Genomic DNA, 26,418 nt, shown 5'->3' with positions numbered 1-26,418 from the left:
CTTTACAGAAAATCTATGTTTGCCACTTTGAATTTTTTTTAATTGTTAAAAACAAAATATGAGGAAACTTTTCCCACCTCAATTCTTTCGGCATCACTTCTTTTTTTCCCAAAATGTAAATGTGATTACTCATAATGATTCCACAATTAAACATGTAAATTCCTTATACAATACGATGTTCCATTAATTTGGACTAGGGATTTGATTTCAGTTAATGTGGCTATCTACCTTGAGCACTGTGTTGAAAACAGTCCAAAGTGCTTACCACACCACTTCCTCTTCCTAGGCATACTGTTTGACAAATTCCCCAGCCTCCCTCGAGGCTCTATTTAAACCATGTGACTGATGTGGAGAGACATTATCTATCTATCTATCTATCTATCTATCCATCCATCTATCATCTATCTATCCACCTATCTCTTAAACCATTTATCTATCTATCATCTATTCATCCATGTATTTGTTTTTATCTTATAACTCTGGCTATAAAATCCCTATATAATTTCCCACCCTTCCTTACTATAGTGAACTTGGGCACCATGTAATTAAAATATCAGCAACACAAGACGACAAGAGCCTGTAAAGCTGTTTCCTGCCAAAGAGAGTCCCAGACCTACACTGGACTGTGGAATTATAGGCTCTAATTTCACTCCAGAATAGACTGATCTATCCTGACATGTGCAAAGATTAATTTCCTTTTTAATATTTGTTCTTTCCTTTCCATTTTGAGAACATTCTAGTTATAGAAGATAAATGTAAAGATAAACAGTTATGCTTTCTGTTATCAGTTAACTTTATATTACCTTCCCTAATTAATGCACTTATATCGTCTTTGTTCTTGATCTACAAGTCACTTACACATTTCACAAATTCCCTTGTTCAACAAATAATAGCATGCACTATGGGCCAGGTACTGGTCTAGGTGCTTGCAGGATCACAGTGAGTACTAAAGTAGATCAGTTAGAAGCCTGACAGAAATAGAAGTCTCTAATTCTGTGTGTTTGTGAATGCGTTACTAGAATATTGCTTAGAGATGCAATGGGCTACTTTTAACTTTGAATTTTCACAATCAGAAAACAAGAGGAGATTTAGGAAGCAACAGCTGCTCTAGAGTTATGTCTCTGATGTTCAGCATGAATCCTTGTATCTTATAAAATCACTGAAAGAATGTGATGAAAGGCGCTAAAGAGGATGGTCACTACTTGGTAAATCAAATAACAAAGTAGTGTGAAAAAAATAACAAACTAATGTGAAAAAAATCACAAAGGTAAGGAAGCAGATTTTTTGAAAGGATGAAGTTTTTGGTACTGAAAAAGCTGTCTTCGACTCTTCAGGTATGACTACATTTACATTTCAGTAATTAACAGAGGCATCTGAACAAATGTGTGTAATATGTGTGCAGTGTATAGAGTACTGGGACCTAGAAATTTTTGTTAGTATGTAGTGTCATGAAAATTTTTAACAAATTCTCTTCCTATATTTTCAATGATTCCATCTGGTAATAAACTATCATTTCATCTCCGTTTTCTCACTGGAATCCAGGAAAAAGTTGTCTTTATTGTTTTCACTGTCTTTTGAAAATTCAAAGTACAAGCAAAATAAATTAAGATGTACCACATACTCTCTTCTTAGTACTGTAGTAGTTTTTGAGTGACACATCTTGCTCCTTTACTAACAGGTAGATGATTAGGAAGAAATTGACATTATTTTTTTAAAGCAATGATATAAAAATTTTTTCAGAAATCATCTCTGATTTCTGTTGAATAGAAGTGTGTGTATGTGTTGGGGGGAGGGCAGTCTAGCCAGCCTGGAAGGCAGCTACATTTACTGCTAAGAACTTGGCATGGATGATGTATCATCTTCCACACTTGTTAACATCTACATGGAATGCTCCTGCTACCTGAGAGTATGCATCGTGACATATCACATGTTGTTTCTATAACTTTAAGAGTAAGATTTCCAACAACACAGATATCATGTCTCAATTATGCAGTGACAATAAAACTCTCAGGGAAGTTTTATCATGTTAAGAATCGAAGGAATAAATGAGTCATTGTTTATAAATTGAATTTTTACAAAGATGAACTCAACCGTAACAGATTCATTTTGAACAGTTTGTGCTTCTAGGGGAAACAAGTGCTCCTCTGAAGAAAGATGGTATATTTGAGTGTGTGTTTTTCATTTTTTTCCAGAATTATCCACATGTATATATTACTAAGTTGAAAGATAAATGCTCAATTTTAAATGTTACGTTACCTTAATATGTATAGCTTGCCAGCATAGGCTGCATTTAAGCCATGACATGAGTCCAGATTTTACTCATGAAAGAAACAGAAAAGAGAATGTATTATTAACATTTAAACATGTACAAAAGTTTAAAGAGAAGAGACAATAACATAAAGAAATTCTCTCTACCTACCTGTTTAATCCCTAATTCTTAATAAAGGAATCTAGTAATACCAGAAAGTATACAAAACATAAATGGCACATTGAGAAAAATTCTCCAGTGGTGATTGAACTAGAGCTTTACATGTAATGCAGAAGTATATGGATTCATGTGCACAATATGCATTGAATACTTACAATGCTCCATTTTTGAAGTCTTAAACCTGTACCATTGCTTATATAGCATTTGAGGCTTGCTATGGGATTACTTTACAAAGGAGGTAACTTTGCATTTGTACATCATATATATATGTATATATATGTATATATATAAACATACATATACACATATACATACATGACAAGAATCAGAGCCTTATCAAAGTTTACACTATAAATTCCTGAGGGCAATGATCAGAAAGTTTTGTTTGCCACTCTATTTCAGCATAAATTCTTCATAAATACAATTTATTTACAATTGATTTACCAACCTAGGCAGTGTTTTGCAAACATTTATTTTTAAATACTTAATTGCCTATTTTGCATGTTTTTCCATTATACTGTTGGAATCTTTGTTTTTTTTATTCCCCAGCTCTTTAATTTTTATTTATTTATTTATTTATTCATTTTTAATATGAAATTTATTGTCAAATTGGTTTCCATTCAACACCCAGTGCTCATCCCAACAGGTGCCCTCCTCAGTGCACATCACCCACCCTCCTCTTCCTCCCACCCCCCATCAACCCTCAGTTTGTTCTCAGTTTTTAAGTCTCTTATGCTTTGGCTCTCTCCCTCTCTAACCCATTTTTTTCTTCCCCTCCCCCATGGACTTCTGTTAAGCTTCTCAGGATCCACATAAGAGTGAAAACATATGGTAACTGTCTTTCTCTGTATGACTTATTTCACTTAGCATCACACTCTCCAGTTCCATCCACGTTGCTACAAAAGGCCATATTTCATTCTTTCTCATTGCCACGTAGTATTCCATTGTGTATTTAAACCACAATTTCTTTATCCATTCATCAGTTGATGGACATTTAGGCTCTTTCCATAATTTGGCTATTGTTGAGAGTGCTGCTATAAACATTGGGATACAAGTGCCCCTATGCATCAGTACTCCTGTATCCCTTGGGTAAATTCCTAGCAGTGCTATTGCTGGGTCACAGGGTAGATATATTTTTAATTTTTTGAGGAACCTCCACACTGTTTTCCAGAGTAGCTACACCAGTTTGCATTCCCACCAACAGTGCAAGAAGGTTCCCGTTTCTCCACATCCTCTCCAGTATCTATAGTCTCCTGATTTGTTCATTTTGGCCACTCTGACTGGCGTGAGGTGACATCTGAGTGTGGTTTTGATTTGTACTTCCTGATGAGGAGCAACGTTGAGCATCTTTTCATGTGCCTCTTAGCCATCTGGATGTCTTCTTTAGAGAAGTGTATTCATGTCTTCTGCCCATTTCTTCACTGGATTATTTGTTTTTCGGGTGTGGAGTTTGGTGAGCTATTTATAGATTTTGGATACTAGCCCTTTGTCTGATGTGTCATTTGCAAATATCTTTTCCCATTCCGTTGGTTGTCTTTTAGTTTTGTTGATTATTTGCTGTTAAGAAGCTTTTTATCCTCATAAGGTCCCAATAGTTCATTTTTTCTTTTAATTCCCTTGCCTTTGGGGATGTGTCAAGTAAGAAATTGCTGCGGCTGAGGTCAGAGGTTTTTTCCTGCTTTCTCCTCTAGGGTTTTGATGGTTTCCTGTCTCACATTCAGGTCCTTTATCCATTTTGAGTTTGTTTTTGTGAATGGTATAAGAAAGTGGTCTAGTTTCATCCTTCTGCATGTTGCTGTCCTGTTTTCCCAGCACCATTTGTTAAAGAGACTGTCTTTTTTCCATTGGATGTTCTTTCCTGCTTTGTCAAAGATTAGTTGGCCATACTTTTGTGGGTCTAGTTCTGGGGTTTCTATTCTATTCCACTGGTCTATGTGTCTGTTTTTGTGCCAATACCATGCTGTCTTGATGATGACAGCTTTGTAGTAGAGGCTAAAGTCTGGGATTGTGATGCCTACTGCTTTGGTCTTCTTCAAAATTACTTTGGTTATTCGAGGCCTTTTGTGGTTCCATATGAATTTTAGGATTGCTTGTTCTAGCTTTGAGAAGAATGCTGGTGCAATTTTGATTGGGATTGCATTGAATGTGTAGATAGCTTTGGGTAGTATTGACATTTTGACAATATTTATTCTTCCAATCCATGAGCACGGAATGTTTTTCCATTTCTTTATATCTTCTTCAATTTCCTTTATAAGCTTTCTATAGTTTTCAGCATACAGATCTTTTACATCTTTGGTTAGGTTTATTCCTAGGTATTTTATGCTTCTTGGTGCAATTGTGAATGGGATCAGTTTCTTTATTTGTCTTTCTGTTGCTTCATTATTAGTGTATAAGAATGCAGCTGATTTCTATACATTGATTTTGTATCCTGCAACTGTGCTGAATTCATGTACCAGTTCTAGCAGACTTTTGGTGGAGTCTATCGGATTTTCCATGTATAATATCATGTCATCTGCAAAAAGCGAAAGCTTAACTTCATCTTTGCCAAATTGGATGCCTTTGATTTCCTTTTGTTGTCTGATTGCTGATGCTAGAACCAGCAACACTATGTTAAACAACAGCGGTGAGAGAGGACATCCCTGTCGTGTTCTAGTGTATTTTTCCCCATGGGGTGAATTATTTCCATTATATTATTTTTCATTATTAAATTATTTCTGATTAAATGTCACCCATTCTTTGAAATTGTGGCCACCTTCTACATATCTTCCGCAAGCAGAATGTATTCTCCCTCTCACCCCTGGCATCCTATGACTCTTTACTCTTTCCACTACCACAGCATTTATCATACTTTGTTGTGGTTATTTGCATATATGACTATACCTTACACTAACCTGTTACTCCTTTGAGACTTTTACTTTATCATTTTTTTAATCTCCATCCTTAACACAGGATTAGACACATGTATCAGTCTCCATATTTTTTCAATGTAATTGCCCAAGAACCGAAGACCCCCTGGTTTGGAAAGAATTGTGTTTTATAGTCTTTTTCTTGTTAAATGTTGTGATTATGGGTTATGGCTTAACAAGGGATATGGCATTTGGGAAACATGTAACTCTTGGCAGATAGAAATTCCCAAAGAGAATTGTAGAGAACAGCTAGGCACTCCTTGAAAGGTGCCTGCCAGTCATAAAGTACCCATCTTAAGAAGCTTGAGAACCACTGTTACGCACTCAGCTTCTTCTGAAAGTCTTCTTTTGCAGGGTCACTTTTTAACCAGAGAACACCTGAGGGAACCTAGAATTGGCACCTACTGTGCCAATGAATCTGACGAGAGACTGGCTGGTACCCTATGAGGTTTTCATATCTCCATGTGTGTTTTCATATTTTTTTTTTTTTTTAAGACCTATTTCCATCTTTCCCAAAATGTTTTCTGGAGCATTTTTTTTCCATAGAATGGCAATAGCTGTTAGTTTAAGAAAGCATTTTGTCATTAAAAAAAAAAAAAAAGAGAGAATGAAGGGTAAAGTAAAACAAAACAAAGAAAAAAAATGTAGGAACCTTGAATTAGGATTTTTCAGAGCCTCTAATACAGAAATGAATGCTAAATTTTCAAGGAAAATAATATGTAATGGTTTTCAAAAATTATTCAACCATGGAAACTTGTTATTTAAAAAAATTTTTTTTTACATTTATTTATTTTTGAGAGACAGAACACAAGTAGGGAGGGGCAGAGAGAGAAGGAGACAGATCCGAAGCAGGCTCCAGGCTCTGAGCTGTCAGCACAGAGCCAGACGCAGGGCTTGAACCCACAAACTGTGAGATCACGACCTGAGCCGAAGTTGGACGCACAAACAACTGAGCCACCCAGGCACCCTGGAAACTTATTATTTTTATCTTTTATGATGTAACTATAAAAATACACTTTATGAAATATAAATCAAAACCATTGGATTTTTCCTACTCCTAGACACCCTCATCAAATGTTTCCCTTATTCATATACACAACTCTTCCTGCATGACTCAGATCCTGAGAGAAGTTCAGGAACATTTCCTCAACTGGTGCTAATGGCATTACAAGACATGCCACATGAATATTCTTTCCTAAATTAAGTTTTAAACGAATATGTCGGCTCAAAAGTAACTGCCACATGAACAAATAAAAATGTCATGCTAATGTACAAATTCCAAATCTATTAGACTTTTAAATAGTATTATATGTTATTACAGTGACAGTATGTTCTTCTTTTATCCCTTTGTCCTTTTCAAAATCAATTCTACCCTTACTACAGTAAAAGTAAAAATTTAGAAACATGAAATGCAAATTACCAAGGGTTTAACCATAAAAATGCAGAATATGTTCATGCTATTGTATGAAAAACAACTTTGGTTAAAATCTCAGCTTTCATCTAGCTTCTCAATACATAGGAAAAGTTAATGGAAGTGACTTCAGAATCTTGGTCTGTGCACAGGGATACATTACATTTATTATCCAAGCTACTGTGCAATTCCATTTACATTTCACCACATGTAGTTCTTATGTATTACTTTTCTGTGGCAAGAATTTACTTTCTTACAATTCTGGGATTGTTTAATAATCACTGTGCTCTATTCCAAAAATAATGGGAATAACAATAAAATTGTCGATAGAAGCAGAAAAATAAGAATATGACTAATTGTCGGAGATTTATTAAGCAAACCAGATATTGGTAAGTAAACATTGAGCCAAAACCCGTACCTTAGACATTGCACAGATATATGCTTGAATGTGATAAGGTCAATGAAATTTATTGAGAATGTCAAATGAGTTCACTTGTTAACTCATTAACAAGACTCTGGTTGTCTCTTTACAATGAGGTATATATCTCCTTAGTTGTTTAAGTAAAGGAATAAAAATATTTTCAATGTTATATTTTAGAATTTGTCATAAATCAATAATTTAATGTGTCAGTTTGAGATGCATAAAAAGATTCATAGAATTCAAACCCTCAAATTAATAGACTGAACGTTGATATTGATGTGTAATGTGTACATTGTAATATGTAATATAAAATTAATAAGTAATAGAATATTACTCTAATATTACTCTATTTCCTCAGGCTTACTAAACACCTATGATATATTACAATTTAGTTATTTTTCAGTTCCCAAATACTGGGCTTGTAAATTTTTTTAAAGACATTTGCTTACAAGCTTTGGTCGTTGGAATCACGTCACACTGATGAGTATGAAATATTTCCACTATCAATGAGTTGGAGGCAGCTCTGCTCACATCCACAGCTGGAATGGATCTGCTTCTATAAAAATGGGAAGTAGCAGCTGCAGAGAACATAAATTGTGCAATTGATTTGATTTTGCAAAGCAAACACATTCTTCGTGTTATGATTTAGCTTGCTAATTAGGCCTTGCATAATCAAAGGAAATTTGAAAGAAAATAATACTGAATTAAGCTCAACTTCTACACCTTCTGACATGTCCTTGTAATAGCTTTCACATTTTCAAGATCACTGTATCTTAAATTGAGTGCCTTGAACAACAAAAGAATGATTGGCAAATAATGTCCCTTTGAGTGAATGTGTCTTAGTACAAAATGCAAATAAAGCCAAACAGAAGAATATCAACTGATCTTTGACACCTGCGTCTCAAGAACTATGCAAACCAAAAGCATGCATCTTCTTTTATTTTGTAACAAGTGTCTGCAAACTCTTCCTGTAAAGGGCCATGGTAAATATTTTTTGCTTTGTGTGCCACATACTCTGTAACGCATCTAGCCAACTTCTCTTCTTAGGTGGAAAGCAACTATAGACAATATATAAATAAATGGGTGTGGCTGTGTTGTAATAAAACTTCATTTACAAAAATAGGTAATGGGTCCTATTTGGCAGCTCTTGGTTTATTTAATTCTCAGGAATGAAGGTTAACAATGGTGTCAACTATACTTCAATTTAAAAAAAGAAAAAATAGACTATTAACCTAAACCATGACTAGAGATAAAAAGATTTCCTATATAATGACAGTTTAATTATCAGAAAGATGTTATATTCTAAACATATATGTATTTAGAATACAGCAATAGAGTATAAAAATACATTTTAAAAATGAAAAAAAAAACCTAATGATCACCTATGCAACAGTAGTAAATGTGACTTTATGTTGTCAAGCCAACATTGTGTCATATATATTTCACATCCTATATATGTTATATATAAAGAGAATCTGCATATGTGGTATGTATATATGTACTTACAAATGCTTATGTGTATGTGCACATATATATGTATATACAGAGAGAGAGAGAATGCATGCAAAGCACATTTTATGAATTATGTGTGAGATAAGAGGGGAAAATGGAAACGTATTATGGAACAAGTCAAACCTGACTATTTGGAGTAAAAATAAATCTATTAGCAAATTCATGAATTGTGCTTGTTTGTAATGTACATGTAGCTGTTTAGTCAGTCAACATACATGTTGAATATTTCTTATGAGCTGACAATTCTTCTGCTGTCAATAGAAATAAAAGAAGTAAATTGTACTTGCCTTTAGAAGCTCACAATATAATTGACATACATGCATATATTCTAACTAGAAAATCATAATATAAACAAATACCTACGTATAATGTGATATATATCACATTATGGGATAGATAGATAGATAGGCAATAGATAGTTCAAGGTATCTCACATTAGTAGCACACACAACAGATGTTATAGAAATCGGGAAGGAAGAGAGAATTGTGAGCTGTGTGGTGTCAGTGAAAAACCATTAAAACAACACAGGCTTTGAAATATGAGTAACATCAGTTAGATTTACACTAGGGGGAGGGAAGTATTATTTTAGATGGTATAGGACACAGTGCACAGATAATGGGTAGGAAATTTCAAGCTGGGCTAATGGGGAGATAAGAATTTCAAAAAGTAGATTGGGGTGCAACTGGAAAAAGAGCCTTGAATCGCATACAAGAAAGTGTTAACTTTATTCCGTAACCAATGTAGAATCAGTTATTGATCAGAGAAGCAACCAGACAAAACTGCTTTTCAATGTGATTACTCCAGTAGGGGTTGTGAAATGAGATGAACCCAGAAGGCGGCAGAAAACAGTGAGACTGATTGGGGAGGTTTTGCATGATGAGTTGAGAATGATTGACACAGTGTAGTGGCAATGCCAGTGGAACTGAGCAGACGTATCACTGAGCCAGTCTCAAGGAACTCTCAGAATAACACCTGGCATTACATTTACTTAATGCAAATTTACTATTATGAGTCAGTGTATATGCCAGGCAATGACATTTTTACTTGTATTCACATGTTTTATCTTACGCACACAAAAAAGAGACAGAACTTGCAAAATGATTGGGACTTTGATGTAAAGTGTCTAACACACCAATAGGTGTTTAAGGAAAAACAGCCCCAATAATAAGTACAGTTTGGAATCAAACAAACTGGCAAAGTGGTTGGTAACAAATTTTAAAAAAGATTCTTTGAAGCTAATATGCTGTTTGTATGTAGTGAATCTCCCTACCAGGAATGCTTCTGGCTCAGCATCTTCATATTCCTTTATCTAGGATGTTCTTTGCTCAGGATCATTTCCTTACTTTATTCAGGACCCAACTCAAATGTAACCTCTTCTGAGGCCTTTTCTAACCACACATCCAATCGCAGTATCTCCATTACTTCCGATCCTATCATCCCCTACTTCATTATTTCACAGTTCTTAACACTATACAAAGTTACTATTTTTTGTTCTTCCCTAGTCTTTGGCTGTAAATTTTTCCAGAATAGGGATGTTGACTTCCTTTGTCATTGCTGTATCTCTTGTGCCTAGCACAGAACTTGGCCCATTGTAAACATTCAATATATAGTAACTGAATGAATAAATGAGTGAATAAATTGAAAAATAACTGTGTATGTGAGTAGAATTAGCCATTTCCCATTACCACCTGGAGCTCAGGCCCTAATCACTGCTTATATAGGTTAATGCAAATACCTCCTATTTCTCTTGAGTTTCCAATTTTCCATTTCAAATAGCCCTTACACACTTAGAGAGAGGTTAAACTTACTAAAACACCATTCTAATCAGGTCAATTCATATAATTGGATGTCTTCCTCTCTTCTGTCTGATAACACTGAAATTCCTCATCCAGGAATTCAAAGCTCTCAGGAATCTCAATCTAACTCAGTTATCCAACGCCATTTCCTAAGACTACAAAATACTTTTTTGTTCTCAGTCAGGCTGCTTTCTTGAGAGTTGCCTGTAAACCCTACGCTCATTCTTGTCTTTATGCTTTTACATGGGGACTGTTCTTATACAGAAGACTCTTTCCATTCAAATCCACTTTCCAAAATCTTGCAAAGTGTTCACAGACCACCACGATTAATGCACATATATTAATATATTCTTAACTTCTCAATAAATATATTTTTAAATGTTTTCTGTTACACCGTTTTAGGATGACTCTATGTTTTTCTTTCACAGGGAATTTACACAGATCTCAAGGGCATCCATATTTGGGAGTTAAAGGTAACTATTTCTCTTATACTCTACAAAAAATCTATGAGAGGTGCTTATTTGTACTACTTCAATTCAAGTATAATTTAATTACGTTTTCTCTTTCTTCTGTCATGGTTATTAATCTGAGTTTATATAAATAATTTCTGGTCCTCAAGTTAAAATGCCTAAGAGAGGCGCCTGAGTTGTACAGTAGGTTAAGCATCTGACTTTGGCTCAGGTCATGATCTCGCAGTTCATGAGTTCGAGACCTGCGTCAGACTCTGTGCTGACAGCTCAGAGCTTGGAGCCTGCTTCTGATTCTGTGTCTCCCTCTCTCTTTGCTCCTCCCCAACTTGTTCTCTGTCTCTCTCTCTCTCTCTCTCTCAAAAAAAAAAAAAAAAAAAAAAAAAAAACAAAACACAAAAACAAAAACAAAAGCAAAAAACATCATTAAAATGTATAGGGAATATTCTTTTCCAATGTTCTGCCATTAAGAGTGCACTTTTGGTCACAGACACATCTGGTTTACAGGACCTACCACCCTGCGTAACTTTGCCTCTTTGCCCATAGTGTGATCTACTTATTTTTGTATTGTTAGCAGCAAACTGGTAGGTTTGCTTCCTTTAGCTACCCTCCTGGGCCATGTCATTCTACCTTGTGCCACAGCATGCTTTATCCTTTTTTGCTTCTGCTTCTCAAGCATGAAAGTGTATTACTTTCTCATATGTAACAGCTGTTTAATAATTTTATGACAACCTAACCACTACATACACACTACATAGCTGAGTTGTACCAAGTACTACTATGATTATACAATGACAGTATTCTCTAAGCCCATGTTGGGCCCTATGCTGTCATTGTATTATACACAAGTTTTATAATTCTTTTAAAAATTTCATTTCAAAGGAGAGGTTTTTTTGGCATCTTTTAAGAGTCACGCATTATGGATAATCACCCCTTCATTATATCCTTAGTTTAGTGTCCCTACTCTCTCACAGATGCTTGTTGAAGGTTTCTTCTTTGTAGTTTAGGTAATGTTCCTATATAGCCACATTAATGCCTTTTTAGATTACTAGTAAAAATACAAATGCCAAATTGCCCTGTTTAGCCTATTTATGTCCTATTTTCACTTCCATGATTTGTAATTGCTTCTCTCTTTACACACATCTTTTATTTTGTTATCTTTTTTACATTGTTTATTTTTTATTATTTATTTTGTGTGTGAGAGAGACAGAGAGATGCAGAGAGAGAGGGAGGGGGGAGAGAGAATTCCAAGCAGGCTCCACACTCAGCACGGAGCCCAACGCAGGGCTCAGTCTCACAACCAAGTGATCATGACTTGAGCCAAAATCAAAATGCTCAATTGACTGAGCCATCCAGGTGCCCCTACATACATAGTTTGAAAGGAAACCATATCACATCTGAATCCCTGCGCCATGCAAATTTCATTTGTTGCTTACGTCAGTGAATATACTTACTCTCCTCAATTAAATAGGGCAGGATGTACTGTTCACACAAGCTTTAATTCACTTAATGACAGTGAATGATTGAACAGGACTTCCCTAATTATGTTTTCACGGAATAGCTTTTGGGCTTCAGCGTATTTCTCTGAAGAGCCAAACAGCTTCCAGAGCTGTAAGGCTGGATCCATTCTTGATACCAAACAGCCTCTGAAACTTATGGAAATAAATGAGAAAAATTTTACAGTGCTCTTTAGTGTTTATTGTATAGCAAAGACGACACTTTCTCTTTCACACTAATTGCTCAAGAAGCGTTGTGAATTAGGAACAAGAGAAGAATTAGAAAGGAAGGATAGAGATATACAGACTGAACATCTATGTAGTGGAGTAAGTACTCCAGAAGGAATTCAGTCAAGATTTTTCTGGGGACGAAAATCAAAAAATGGTGGCATAGACTGATGGGTCATATGAGTGTAAAGGAAAAAAAGGATTAAAATATTTAAGCATTGTATCTTCTTTTTTTTTACTTTTTACTCTGGACAATTTCAGACAAGAGAAAATACATGAACAAGATAGTGAATGCACCAGCCTAAGTATACAACGTAACCCTCTCTTATTTCACTCTCTCTTCCTTTGGAAGGAAACATTAACCAAAATATTTTACCTGTTTTCTCAGGCACACTTTATTCTTAGTATCCCTTTATTTTTACTATCTTTGTGAAATAATATTTTTATTCAATATAGTTTGTGAAATTCATCAATGTGAATATATGTTGCTCTAGGTCATTTACTTGCCCTTCTATATAGTATTAAATGAACATACTACGCTTCTTATGGCTGTTATAACATTGCTACTATGCATGTCTCCTTGTGTGACGAGTTTCTCTATATACCTGGAAGTGGAATATCATAGGCTATTTTCAGTTTTTATTTACCATCTAATGTACAGTCCACTTTCTCTCAGAGGAGGCTGTACCAAATACATTTGTGTTAGTAGTACAGTTTTCATGTATTTATCTTTTTGAATCATTAAATTATGTTTTGGCCAATGTGGTATAAAATTACATATGATTACGGTTTCAGCTTGAATTCTCTTTAGTGCAATTGACAATCTTCCTATAATATTTTGTGTTTTGGCGTTTATCTCTTCCATCAAGACCCATTTTTGCCATGTTTCCACTAGATTGTGTCTTCTTATTATTAACCTGGAAATGGTTCTCATATAGTCTGTGCACCAATCCTCTGTCACTTACAGGCATTGCAACATATTTTCCCTGTGCCTGCCTTGTAACCATCACATATCAAGAAGTTTTTAATCTCAATGCAATAAGTTTCACTGTCTTTTTTTTTTTTTTTTCATGGTTACTGGTTTTTGTTTGGTTTGGTTGTTTTTTTTTTTTTTTTTTTTTTTTTTTTGGTCCTGACATATCCTTTTCCAACAAAAGCCATTGTAGGATTTTTCTACACATTTTTTCATATTTATATTTTTAATCAATCTGTAATTGGAGTGTGTGTGTGTGTGTGTGTGTGTGTGTGTGTGTTGCAAGGTGGGGAAGATAACTGTGCTTCATTTTCCATCTGATTAACTAATTGACTAACCACCACTTTTTACTAAATAGTTCACCCTTTCTTCTCAATCTGTAACGCTTCTGCTGTCATAAATCAAATTTTCATAGATGCATGCTTATGATTTACTCATAAGTCTTGGTATCTTATAAGTATATGATAATAAATCTTGGAATCTGGAAACTCTCATCTCCTTTTATTCTTTTTCAAGATTGAGTTGTCTATTTTTGGTCCATCCACTCTTCCACATACACACACACACACACACACACACACACACACACATTTAATTTAGCTTGTCAAGCTCATTAAAAACCCAATCAGAATTTTGATTTGGATTGTAGTGAAGAAACTGTCATTTCTAAGATAATGAGGACTGCCATTAATGTGATATATCTCTCTACTATTCTTTTAGACAATTTTAATTAATTTAAATAAAGTGTTACTTTTTCCATAGAGATCTTAAGCATAATTTGCATTTATAGCTAGGATTTTACATTCTTGTTCCTAATACAAGTGAAATTTTAAAATTATGTATTTTTGAAAATTGCATAGAAAAGCCATTGATTCTTTACCAAACTTGTGTCAGGCCATCTTGCTGTATTCCTATTTTTCTAATATTTTTTTAGGTTCTTTTGAGCCTTTTATGTGGATAACAAATAATCCATGAATGATTATGTATATTTTTATCATTTATAATCTTTGTTCTCCTTTACTACTCCTCTTTTATTTTCATGATCACCAGAAATTTCAGTCCCAGGTAGAATTAAAATGGTGACAATGGAACTCATCAGCCTACTCCTGACTCTAAAGGAAATGTTTATAAATTTTGCCAATGAGGCTTTGTAATTATAAGTAGTCTGTCTTTATCAGAGTAAGGGACTTATAATCTCTTCCCAGTTTAATAGAAGTTTATGATTACTTATCATTAATGATTACTATTAATGAATGTTAAAATTCATCAAATGTTTTTCTTGAGTCTGTTGAGATGGCTATATTGTTATTTCCTTCGATCAGAGTGGAGAATTACATTGACAAATTATCTAATTTAAAATAATTTTTTCATTGCTGGCATAAGTACTTTGATACATTAGTCTCATATATAGTTAGAAAGGATTTAATCATTCTCATTTTGGATTTTTGTATGTCTTTTCAAATTAGATATACTTATAATTTTCTTCTCTTATGTCCTTGACTATTTAAACATCATCAAGATCACACTAGTCTCAAAGGAGAATTTGGGAATATCACTCCTTTTTATCCAATTTACACCATTAGGACTTTCTGTATTTGGGGTAGTTTTTAGAATTTGTCTGTAAAATAATATAAGACCAGTAGTTTAATAGTTAAAGTATTTGATTGGCATATTTATAGCTACACATTAATCTGATTAAATTTTCTTGATCTACAATTTATCCAGATTTTCTATTTCTTTTGGAGTCATTATTAAATAAGCTACTTTGTTTTAGGAAATTTATTGTTTTATGTATTTTCAAATTTAAGGATGTAGAGTTTTCTCTAATGTTTGATTTTATTTTCTAGCTTATCAGTAATTATATTTTTTCAATTTTTTTAATGTTTATTTATTTTTGAGACAGTGGGAGACAGAGTGCTAGTGGGGGAGGAACAGAGAGAGAGGGAGACACAGAATCGAAACAGCTCCAGGCTCTGAGCTGTCAACACAGAGCCAGATGCCGGGCTTGAACCCACAAACCATGAGATCATGAGCCAAAATCGGACGCTTAACCAACTGAGCCACCCAGGCCCCTGTAATTATATTTTTTAAAAAATTAGTAATATTTATTCACGTCTTTTCATTTTTTCCTTGATTACTCTTGTTAAATATTGTCTGTCAGTCTTTTTCATTTTTAAACAAAGTTATGGTTTATTGATGTTTCCTAATATTTGCTTTTATCTTTATTTTTTCAGTTATTATGCTTTATTTAGATGTATTTTATTGTTTTCTCTCTAAGGTCTTTAGCTAGATGTTTAGCCTGATAATTTTATCCAATGCAAATGGTTAAGGTGTGTTTCTTCCATACCTCACTTCAGCTATTTCTTCATAGGTTTGATATATAATGTTAGTATAATTCAAATTATTTTTAAATTTTTTAATACTGCTTCTTTGTAGTGTATTTTAAAATTTCCAGTTGCTCTTTTTAAACTTTTGTTGTTGTTGTTATTTGTATCTAAAGGGGTTTATTGAGAGAACAATTGCTTTAGAGAGCATCCTGTTTTATGTATACTTGAGAATAATTTATTTTCTTAATTGGTGTATGTTTTATTTTGTTATATTCTATGTAAGTTTTTCAAATTAATTTTCCAGTTCACTAATTCTATTTTCAGCTAGTTTGCCTACACTTTCATTATGCATTGAGTTTTAATTTAAAAAATTATAGCTTTCACTGCTACAAATTTTCTTTAGTTCTTTTCAGATACAACTTGCTTAATTTGTAGTTTCTTTTTTGTTTATATCTAGTACATGTTTTATACTCTTTTTCTGAGATTTCCAATGAAAATATATTCTTACAAGTTTAATTATACTGACTGTTGCTTCTGATGACTTTCACTCAAGGTGGTTTAGTTCCTTATGTGCTCTGTAATTTGGTTTGTGAATCCATGTTTCATGTGGCTTTAACTGTATAAATTCCTTGAGACCCAGCAGGAAGGTATGTCTCTCAAAAAAAAAAAATGGCTTTTACTTCTGTCACATAACTCTGGGAGCTATGAACTTAAGACCACTGCAATTTATTTATTTATCTTATTTTCTGAACCTTACATATAATATAAATGCAGACCTCAAACTTGTAGAAGAGCAGTATTATGAATTTTAATTCTCAGGAGCTTACTTTATTCCAGGTTGAAGATCACCACAGACTTAGTTCCTCGTTATCTCCTCAGCGCAATAAGTAGATTTATTTTCAGACTTCCTTTTCACTGGCTGTGTGTAGTCTTTTAAGGGTCCCAGGTTTGTGTGGATCCTCAATTATTTATCCTGGGCCTAAGTCTTTTCATTCTCTCTAAATTTTGAAAAAAATTGTAGTCAGTTAACATACAGTACAATATTGGGTTCAGGAGTAGAATTCAGTGATTCATCACTTACATACAACACCCAGTACTCATCATAACAAGTGCCCTCCTTAATGTCCATCACCCATTTATCCCATCCCCCACCCACTTCCCTCCATCAACCCTCAGTTTATTCTCTATTGTTAAGAGTCTCTTATGGTTTGTTTCCCTCTCTCTTTTCCCCTCTTCCCATAGGTTTATCTGTTTGGGTTTTTTTTTAATTCCACATATGAGTGAAATCATATAGTATTTGTCGTTCTGTAACGTATTTGGCTTAGCATAATATATGCTCCATCCATGTCACTGCAAATGACAAGGCTTCATTCTTTTTGATGGCTGAGTAATCCACATCTTTATCCATTCATCAATCAGTGGACATTTGGGCTCTCTCCATGGTTTGGCTATTGTTGATAATGTTGCTATAAACAGGAGGGTGCATGTACCCCTTTGAATCTATATTTTTGCATCCTTTTGGTAAATACCTAGTAGTGCAATTGCTGGAGTATAGGATAGTTCTATTTTTAACTTTTTGAGGAACCTCCATACTGTTCTCCAGAGTGGATGTACCAGTTTGCATTCCCATCAACAGTTCGAGAGAGTTCCCCTTTCTCTGCATCCTCACCAACATCTGTTGCTTCTTGTGTTGTTAATTTTAGCCATTCTGACTGGTGTGGGATGGTATCTCATCATGATTTTGGTTTGTATTTCACTGATGATGAGTGATATTGAGCATCTTTTCACGTGTCTGTTAGTCATCTGGATGTCTTCTTTGGAAAAGTGTCTATTCATTTTTTCTGCCCATTTCTTAACTGGATTATTTGTTTTTTGGGTGTTGAGTATGATAAGTTCTTTATAGATTTTAGATACTAACCCTTTGTCAAATACGTCATTTGCAAATATCTTCTCCCATTCCATAGGCTGCCTTTTAGTTTGTTGATTGTTTCCTTTGCTGTACAGAGATTTGTTGTCATAGTAAAGTCCCAAAAGTTCATTTTTGCCTTTGTTTTTCTCGTCTCTGGAGATGTATATAGTAAGAAGTTGTTCCAGCTCAGGTCAAAGAGGTTGCTGCCTCTGTTCTCCTCTAGGATTTTGATGGCTTCCTGTTTTACATTTAGGTCTTTCATCCATTTTCTGTAGGTTCCAGGGTACCTATCTTTTACCTAGTTGGCTAAGTTTATTCCTAGGTATCATGGTTTGTGGGATAATTGTTTACGGGATCAATTTGTTCATTTTTCTTTCTGCTGCTTCATTATTGGTGTATAGAAATGCAACAGATTTCTGTATGTTGATTTTATATACTGCCACTTTGCTGAATTCATGTCTTAGTTCTAGTAATTTTTTGGTGGAGGCTTTCAGGTTTTCTACACAGAGTATCATGTCATCTGCAAATAGTAAAAATTGGATTCTTCCTTGCAGATTTGGATGCCTTTTATTTATTTTTGTTGTCTGATTGCTGAGGCTGAGACACCAGTACTATGTTAAATAGTAAAAATGAGAGAGGACATCCCTGTCCTGTTCCTGAGCATAAAGTAAAAGCTCTCATTTTTTCCCCTTTGAGGATATTAGCTGTGGGTCTTTCATATATGGCCTTTATGATGTTGAGGTATGTTCCATCTATACCTACTTTGTTGAGAATTTTTATCAAGAATGGAAGCTGTATTTTGTCAAATACTTTTTCTGCATTTATTGGAGAGGATCATATGGTTCTTATCTTTTCTGTTATTAATGTGACATATCACATTGGTTGATTTGCAAATATTGAACCACGCCTGCATCCCAGAAATAAATCCCATTTGATCATGATGAATAATTATCTTAATGTACTGTTGGATTTGATTTGCCAGTATCTTATTGAGAATTTTGACATGTGTTCATCAGGGATATTGGCCTGTAATTCTGCTTTTTGGTAGGATGTTTGTCTGGTTTTGGAATCAAGGTAATACTGGCCTCATAGAACGAGTTTGGAAGTTTTACTTTCATTTCTATTTTTTGGAACAATTTGAGAAGAATAGGTATCAACTCTTCTTTAAACGTCTGGTAGAATTTCCCTGGAAATGCATCTGGTCCTGGGCTTCAGTTTGTTGGGAGATTTTTGATTACTGTTTCAAATTCTTTGCTGGTTGTGGGTCTGTTCAAATTACCTATTTCTTCCTGTTTCATTTTGAGTGGTTTATATGTTTCTAGCAATTTGTCCATTTCTTCCAGATTGCCCAGTTTGATGGTATATTTTTTTTCATAAGATTCTCTTATAATTGTTTGTATTTCTCTGGTGTTGGTTGTGATCTCTCCTCTTTCTTTCATGCTTTTATTTATTTGGGTCCTTCTCTTTTCTTTTTGTCTAAGGGGTCAAAAATTTTATTAATTCTTTAAAAGAACCAGCTCTTAATTTTATTGATCTGTTCTACTGTTTTTGTTGTTGTTGTTGTTGTTGTTGTTGTTCGTTTCTAAATTGTTTATTTCTTCTCTAATTATTTTCCTTATTCTTCTAGCTTCAAGCTTTATTTGTTATTATTTTTTTAGATCCTTTATGGGTAAGGTTAGGTTGTGTATTTGAGACTTTTCTTGCTTCTTGAGGTAGACCTGTTTTGCATTATACTTCTCTCTTAGGACTGCCTTTGCTGTATCCCAAAGGTTTTGAATTGTTGTATTTTCATTTTCATTTTCTTCCATATAATTTTTTATTTCTTCTTTAATTTCTTGGTTAACCCATTTATTCTTTAGCAAGATGTTCTTTAACTTTCATGTATTTGTAGTCTTTCCAAACTTTTTCTTGTGGTTTGAGTTTCATAGTGTTGTGGTCTGAAAATATTCATGGTATAATCTCAGTCTTTTTGTACTTGTTGAGGTCTGATTTGTGACCCAGTGTGTGATTCTAGAAAATGTTCCACGTGCACTTAAAAAGAATGTGTATTCTGCTGCTTTAGGATGAAATGTTGTGAATATATGTTTTTTTTTAAATTTTTTAATCTTTATTTATTTTTGAGAGAGAGAGAAACAGAGAGCAGGAAAGGGGCAGAGAGAGAGGGAGACACAGAATCTAAAGCAGGCTCCTGGCTCTGAATTGTCAGCACAGAGCCCAATATGGGTCTTGAACTCATGAACTGTGAGATCATGGCCTGAGCTGAAGTTGGACGCATAACCACCTGAGCCACCCAGGGTGCCCCCTGAATATGTCTGTTAATTTCATATAGTCCACTGTGTCATTCAATATCATTGTTTCCTTGTTGATTTTCTGCTTAGATGATCCATCCATTGTTGTAAGTGGGGTGTTAAATTCCCCTACTATTATTGTGTAATTGTCAATGAGTTTCTTTATGTTTGCTATCAATTGATTTATATATTTGGGTCCTCCAAGTTGGGGGCATAAATATGTACAATTGTTAGAGGTCCTTGATTTATAGGCCCTTTAATTATAATATAATGCCCTTCTTCATCTCTTTTTACAGTCTTTGATTTAAAATCTAGTTTTTCTGTTTAAGTATGGCTACTCCAACTTTCTTTTGACATCCATGAGCATGATAGATGGTTCTCCATCCACTTACTTTCAATTTGCAGGTGTCTTTAGGTCTAAAATGAATCTCTTGTAGGCAGCATATAGATGGGTCTTGTTTTTTTTTATCCATTCTGATGTCCTATGTCATTTGATTGGAGCATTAGTCCATTTACATCGGAGTGATTATTGATAGATATAAATTTAGTGCCATCGTGTTACCTGTTGGGTTGGTGTTTCTGGTGATGTTCTCTGTTCCTTTCTACTCTACCTCTAAAACTTAAGACTTTGCACTCTGCTGCTTATAAAAAACTCGTGGCATTAAACCCCTCTCCTTTCTCCATCAATGGTTTTGGGGAAGAGTTTTCTTGTGCAATCCTCTGCGGGTGTTTTTACAATTTTTCACCCTTTCACCCTTGTTCCTCTCTCTGGTCAGGACTCGCTCCCCTCTTCAGTACCCATGGCTTTTTTCTCCCCCAAATCAACTCTCTGCAGCTCCTACCTTCCATTAGGTGGTCGGGTTTCTATGTGTAGATGTGCAGCTTTGTTCTTTCAGTCCTCATATCAATTTATTTGGTGTTCACAATGATTTGATAATTTATCTAGCTATGTTGAGGGAGGAGGCAAACTTAGGTCACCCTACTTCTCCACCATGTTAATGGCTCTCCTTTTTTCTTTCTTTTTTTTTCTTCTTTTCTTTCTTCTTCTTTTGTTCTGCTCTGAGTGGCTTTTACAGTCCTAAATTCTAGATTTCTGAGATCTGTAGAGACTCTTGGGGCAGATACAGCCTCAGTTTCAATTGAGAACTCTGGTTTTCTAACTTCTTTGATTTTGGAGTCTGAGTATTTTCCATTAATTTCATGTGAATTTAGGTGTGCATCTGAGATGTTGTATTTTACAGAATATTTCTGAAAATTTTATGGAGAGAAGACTATTATTTTTTAATCTTCCATAGTACTGGAGAAAAAAACCCTCTCTTTTGAAGTTCCAGAATGTGGGCTTTATACCTAACACTTATTTATGAGAATGAAATGAAGGCATTTTCACTCTAACTCAAATATTAGTAATATCAAAACATTTACAACAAAAAGTACAAAACTTCCAAACTTATAGATTCCCCCCTTAAATAATTAACTTAACCTTCATTATATTTGCTTTATTACCTATTTTTATCTCTCTGCAATCAAGAATAACATCATATTATAAATTTACTTTCTGATCAAATAATCTTCTATTCCAATAATTTACTTAAATATTCTGTCAATGATTGATTCCATAATTGCTGTTATCTGCTTGGTGTACTTCCAAAGTCATTTTACTCTTACATCCATCAAGATGTGTAATACACAGTTCTACTTTGAGTCACATCCTGAAAATCAATTAATGAAATACCTCATTAGTGGGGTGCCTGGATGACTCAGTGGGTTAAGCGTCCGGCTCTTGATTTTGGCTCAGGTCATGCATGATTTCATGTTTCGTGAGTTTAAGCCCCTCACTGGGCTCTGGGCTGACAGTGAGGAGCCTGCTTGGGATTCTCTCTCTCTTCCCTTCTATCTCTTCCTCCCCCATCTGTGCTCTCCCTCTCTCTCCCTCAAAATAAATAAACTTTAAAAAAACCATTAAAAAAAAACCAAACAAATGCCTCATAAGATAGATTCTCATACCTAATGCCTAATAAACTAATAAAATTAGGACAGGCAATGTTACAAATGATAGGGATTAAATTTATTTCTTATGCTTAATTTTTTTACCTCAAGCGCAACTGTTGTTTATGTCTTTGTTTTTAGAAAATCTAATAACAAAGTCCTTGAAATGAAACTTGAAATCTTAAGGCATGACAAGATTTTATTGGATACAATGATCCTTTCTGTCCCTTAACCTACTTACCAGATTATAAAGTTTCATGGATGTTTGACTATCAACTGATCCACTAGGATTGTTTATATAAGAAATCTAAAGGTACACTGATCTACAAGTATATTATTGATTCAAATGGCAATTTATCTTATTGGATAAGAAAACAACATCAGGTTTAGTTAGTGGAAAGGTCAAGTAAATGAAATCACAGAAAGTAGTACGTGTCACCAAATATTATGGAGAAAAGGTAAAATTAATCGAGTGGTAATAAAAAGTTTGAATTCTTGCACTTGAAATGAGGGGGGAAAAAGCACAGTTTGGACAAGTAAAGGTTTTAGTTACTGCTGAACTAAGTAGCTATGACTTTTGGTTACTCAGCAATCAGACTACTCACTATTTACAGGATATCATAATGAGACAACTCACATATAACAAGAATATGGTTGCTTCCACCACTTAGGGCAAACATTGGCAAAGCATGGCCCACAGAACAAATTCAGCCCATTGCCTATTTTTGTAAATAAATGTTTCTTGGAACATAGCTACTCTCCTTCACTTATGCATTGTCTTTTGGGACATTCATACTGAAAATGGCAGAGTTGAAAAGTTGGGACAGAGACCATCTGGCTTGAAAAGTGTAAAGCAGTTACTAGTTAGCCTTTTACACAAAAAGTTTCCCAATTCCTGGCTTTAAAGAATGTCTGTGGAAGTCTGGGAGATTTTTTTATTTCAGGCAAAGACAAGTTATATATGAGTTAAACTGTAGTGGTTTGATTTAAAGATGATTAACCATTAATATTTATTTATGTTATTGTTGATAATCAACACTCATTTGTGTGTTCTATACATCATCATTGTCATGAGGGAAGCTGACACTTTCCTAGGTTGGGGAACACAAGGGGAGAACTATAAGGGAGTTGTGAAATTCTTACTTGATTGCTAATGTCATAAACTAGTTTCAAGTTCTATGACCCTGGCCAATGATTAAACTGACTCTCTCCTGGAATATTTGTTCTTCCGAAATCTGCCTTTGCTGGGACCCCTTTACTTGCATTTCCCTTGACACAAATGATGTAGTATCAGCTCAATTTTTAGTGCTTCTTTAGTCAGTAGATATCTAGCAATATTAATTTTCTTCCTCTTTGTACAAGATCAAGAATAATCCATGCTGCTGCACTCATTTATACAGATACAATTGGTCCCTGCATTCTTTTCTATAATCAGATAATACTTCAGTAGCAGCTTCTACTTACCTCCTGCCATCAAATCAGCCATCTCTGACTTGTGAGATTTTCCAAATGGGATTCAGGTTCAGGAGACAAATGTTTTCTTGGTTAATCCTGTAGAAACCATTCTTTCCTCCTAGGCTTTTGGTGATGGATCAATATCCCTAGCCCTTTACCTTCTAGGAGTAGAGCTCATAGCATAGCTTGCAAGAAGGAAATCCATCTGGAAACAACCCTCTTATTCCCAGTTATTTAATAACCTTGGCATATATGAGAAGTTGAAAGTATATAGTTAGTTCTTGGAAAGCAACTTTGAAATTTATGCTAAAAGATATATCTCTGTTACCTGATGGTTATCAAACCATGGTGGCTCAGACAAACTAGATGAGTCCCGTTTATACACATCTTACTGACTTAACTGTATGACAAGGCATTGGTCAATCCAGACCTCTAATTGATTGCCATGGTTGCTGAAGATTTTATAAGTTAGGCACTGCCTTCATCATGGCTATGTTCTTTGAAAGTGCATATCAAAATACCTATGATACAATATAATAGGATTTAATGAGATAACATGCATGAAAGCTACTTCTACAATGCCTGGCACAGAAAAGAGATTTAATAAACGCATGTTCCTAATGATTAGCATACCAAGCCCTTTTATCAGAAATGTCAAACATACAACTTGTGAGCTGAATTCCCTGTATGATGATAACCAGTTAGAACTTGGTACCAGAAGCCCACCTATGACAAGGCCTTTATTCTCCAGGTCACCAAAGTTTCCATCAACGTGCCTCACACATTTTCCTTATCTGACAAGTCCAGGCATGAATTTACATTTGAAAACTTTGGCTTATAAAAGTAAGGTCCAAAATTCCTTTTCTCTCTGTCCATTAATGAAATCATCTTAGCAACCTGTTTGTATGTACGTCTCAGATCCCTGAAATCCCCACCTACAACCTGTTGCTAACTACCTCTGACCTCATTTCTTACCTCTTCTCTATCTTTCACTCTGTTCTGGTCACATGGGCCTCTGTTATTCCTAGAATATAAAAAGTTTAAACCATTTCAGGACTTCTCAATTGCTACTTTCTCTGAATAGAACATATTTTTCCCATATACCTGCCTCGTTCGTCCCAACACTTCTTTAGGTTCATGCTTGAAGCAGAAGTATCACCTTCACAGAGACTTCCCTCACCACACTGTCTAAAGTAATTTCTCTACTATTCTCTACTCAAAACCCTGCTTAACTTTTCTTCATAGTGGTTTTTATAAAGGTAATATATAATATAGTATATGTTAATGTTCATTTATTTAATTACTGTTGTCTATGGTCCTTAATAGGATGCAAGGTCTACAAACAGGCTGCTGTGCTATGGCCAGGACCAATGCAAAGAACCCAATAAATAGTCAGTATATAAATAGTCAGTATATATTTGTTGTTGCTGTTTACTGAGATACATTATATTTATTTTAGGTGTACAACACAATGATTTCCTACACGTATATATTGCAAAATGATTACCACAGTAAGTTTAGTTAACATCCATCACCACAGATAGTTATAATTTTCTTATCTTGTGATGAGAACTTACTCTATTAGCAATATTCAAATATATAAAGCAGTATTAACTGTAGCCATTATTCTGTACATTATATCCCTAGGACTTACTTATTTTATAATTGAGCATTTGTACTCATCTTGTGATGAGAACTTACTCTATTAGCAATATTCAAATATATAAAGCAGTATTAACTGTAGCCATTATGCTGTACATTATATCCCTAGGACTTACTTATTTTATAATTGAGCATTTGTACCTCCTTTACCCATTTCACACATACCCACCCCTCACCTCTGATAACCAGCAATCTTTTTTTTCTTTTTTTTCTTTTTTTAGATTTCACGTATAAGGGAGATAATATGGTCTTCCTATCTGACTTATTTCACTTACTATAATGCCCTCAAGATCCACCTAAGTTGTCACAAAAGGCAGGATTTCTTTCTTTTTTATGGTTGAATAATATTTGTGTGTGTGTATGTATGTGTGTGGGGGGGGCATGTTTTATTTATCCATTCATTTGCCAATGGACACTTAGGTTTAGTATTTGCTGAATATTCAGAATTAGGGGTGACTGGGTGGCTCACTCATTTAAGAATCCAACTTCAGCTCAGGTCATGATCTCATGATTCATGAGTTCAAGTCCCAGGTCAGGCTCTGTGCTGATAGCTCAGACCCTGGAGCCTGTTTCAAATTCTGTGTCTTCCTCCCTCTCTGCTCCTCCCCACTCACACTCTGTTTCTCTCTCTCTCTCTCTCTCTCTCTCCCTCCCTCCCTCCCTCTGAAAAATAAACAGAATTAGGAACATTTTAGTGAATAATGCAGAGCCAATATTAGAGTACGTGGTGGTTGTGATGGGCTGGCAGTAGTGGGGATGGTGATTCACCAGTCTAGTCAAGTCATATGAATTAAAAAAATTAGCCTTTGACTCACTTCCCTCCTTAAATTTTAAGAAGGTCTAAAGTAAGGCAAAGATGAACTTTTGACTTCTGTCTTTTGACTTTTGACTTTAATTTTATGTGTCAGCTTGGATGGACCTTGATGCTGCAATGAGTGGTAAAACATTCTGAATGTTTCTGGGAGGATGTTTTTTGGTAGAGATTAACATTTAAATATGAGTAAAGAAGCTTGCCCTCTGTAAGGTGGAAGACTGTAATAGAACATAGAAGAAGAAATTTTGCCAGCAGACTGCCTTGGACTTGAACTGCAAAATGGATTTTCCCTGAGTCTTCAGCTTACTTGAACTTCCTATAGATTTCTGACCTGTCAG

General features: G+C 34.7%; 1 long non-coding RNA gene across 1 annotated transcript; it reads right to left on the bottom strand.

The window, feature by feature from the left end:
* Positions 1-12,058: 12,058 nt before the first annotated feature.
* On the bottom strand, positions 12,059-23,858 carry LOC132694035 (uncharacterized). The gene is made up of 3 exons (XR_009617127.2): positions 23,614-23,858; positions 16,794-16,964; positions 12,059-12,594 (listed from the first exon to the last, which is right to left on the bottom strand). It is a non-coding gene; the product is annotated as an uncharacterized LOC132694035 (long non-coding RNA).
* Positions 23,859-26,418: the final 2,560 nt, after the last annotated feature.

Source organism: Panthera onca, chromosome B4 (genome assembly GCF_046562875.1).
Source record: "Panthera onca isolate mPanOnc1 chromosome B4, mPanOnc1 haplotype 2, whole genome shotgun sequence".
Classification (NCBI taxonomy): Eukaryota; Metazoa; Chordata; class Mammalia; order Carnivora; family Felidae; genus Panthera; species Panthera onca.
The sequence above is the reverse complement of the archived record's forward strand: the minus strand, read 5'-3'. Positions and strand labels throughout refer to the sequence as shown.